The sequence below is a fragment of the Cibotium barometz genome, chromosome 35, assembly GCF_041138505.1.
Source record: "Cibotium barometz isolate CiBa-2024 chromosome 35, ASM4113850v1, whole genome shotgun sequence".
NCBI lineage: Eukaryota > Viridiplantae > Streptophyta > Polypodiopsida > Cyatheales > Cibotiaceae > Cibotium > Cibotium barometz.
The window spans coordinates 47,722,534-47,724,660 of NC_141080.1; the positions used below are offsets into that span (position 1 = coordinate 47,722,534).

General features: G+C 43.3%; 1 pseudogene; it reads right to left on the reverse strand.

Moving 5' to 3' along the window:
- Positions 1–537: 537 nt before the first annotated feature.
- On the reverse strand, positions 538–1,188 carry LOC147618540 (uncharacterized; annotated as a pseudogene).
- Between the last annotated feature and the right edge of the window lie 939 nt (positions 1,189–2,127).

Sequence of the window (2,127 nt, forward strand, 5' to 3'; positions counted from 1 at the left end):
TTATTTGAATGAGATTGAGTAGTGGAGGTAGCCGTTAACGAAGCTTTTGGGACCCATTTGTATGTACTCTTTGGTATAGTAAGCGGAGCCTTAGAGACCACACTGCCTGATTCCGTTCTTGGCGTTGAAGCATTTGAGGGGGTGGAAAACAATCAAAGATGGTTTGGCCACTTGACTTTGTGATTTTTCGTTATCTAGCATTTTGTCCAGAGTTGATGGCTTAGGTGCGGGATTTTGAGCGGTCAGACTGAGAGCTGGTTCTTGCATTGTAACTCGCCTGGGTACCCAATCAATATTGCACTTGGTGGCTAACATCCATTTGCGCCCTAAGTTTACGGTCCCCTCCATGGTACCAGTAGGCATAACCAAAAAGCTTTGAATTACGGTCCCCTTGTCATAGGCAACATGAGTGTGCAAAATTCCTGAGACAAGGGTTTTCTTTTTATTGATACCCTTAACTTGGATAGCACTCTTGGATAAAGGTGGTTTTCCAAGTTGATAGCAAATTGTGTTGAGCTCCGGTATCCCAATAATGCATTATACAGCACCTCCCCGCCGCCCGTAAGGACTCTGTAGCTCAATTGGGTATCTTAGAGGCGGGTCAGATTCTAGTGAATCCTCCTCTGCCTCCTCGAAAAATGCTTGCGTAATTTGCAAGTTGGCTTCTCATTGGCACCTAACACGCTGTTGACGTTCTTTGGCTTCAACTCTTGCTTGTATCTTCTTAAGCTCAGCTTGTTCTTTGGCTTCCTTTTTCTGATGGATTGCCTGTAACTCCTCTTGGCTCAAGGGGTCATAATATCTTTTGAATTTGCTCCCATTGAGGAATCCGATGGTTTCAACTCCGTCAAGAGTCTCCACTCGAATGGTACCTTGCGGGGTAATTTCACATACTCTATACGGTCCCTTACCAGCATATTTGAGCTTCTTCTTTTCGTTACGCACTCCATACATTAGGACTTTATCCCCAACTTTAATGTCGTCTTTCAGGTGGGGATCAAACCATTTTTTCCTGCTATCCTTCTCCACAAGGGCATTGTACACAGCCAATTGTCTTTCTTCATTTAGCCGCTCAAGTATATATAAACGCTCTACTAAGGGATTACCATCCCAACCCTCTTGAGTAGTAACACGAAGACTAGGAATAACAAATTCCCACGGCATGACTGCTTCTTGGCCATATACCATTTTGAATGGTGTGCAATTAATAGCCACTTTGTACGCAGTACGATAGGCCCATAAAGCTGTCGTAAGCTTTAGATCCCAATCCGTGCGATGAGCCTCAACAGTCTTTGTTAGAATACAGATTAAGGTCTTGTTATACTCTCGACTTGGCCATTCACTTGCGGATAATAAGGAGTAGATTTATAATGGGATATCATGAAATTTGTTGTGAGCTCCTTAATCACTTCATTTATAAAATGCGTACCATTGTCGCTCACAAGTTCAAAAGGACAACCGAAGCATGTGATTATATTTTCAACGAGGAACTTTGCTGTTGTCCTTGCATCTGCCTTACGTGTCACTTTTGCTTCAACCCATTTGGTCATATAGTCAGTGGCCACAATAATATAGCGAGATTGTGTGTTGCGGGCTGCTGGGCTAATTGGACCTACAAAGTCTAAACCCCACTTTTCAAATGGTTGATTTACTTTAATTGGATGTAGGGGCATCTAATCTTTCCGCTGGGGTTTCTTGTAGCATTGGCATTCATTGCAACCCTTCACAAAAAGTGATGCATCTTGGAACATAGTGGGCCACCAATACCCTGATTGTAAGATCTTTCGCGCAATTAAGTCTCCTAAGAAGTGACCACCGGCTACGCCCATATGTGCCTCTTGCAAAATATATAGAAACTCATCCTCTCGGGCACAACGTCTAAGAATGTCATCCTTTCCTCTGTTATAAAGAGTCCCGGCCATCAGGCAATAAGGTTCGCATTCCTTGATCAGCTTTCGAGCTAGATCTTTACGAAGCTCTTTGGGTGGAAAGCTATTAACCAAAAAGTTAACAATCTTCTCCATTCAGGCATTGTCTCCACCATGAACAAGGAAGTGTCAGGTAAGTCATCATCAACTCCCGTAGGAGCTTCACTATTAGGTATGCGAGACAAATGATCAGCCATGA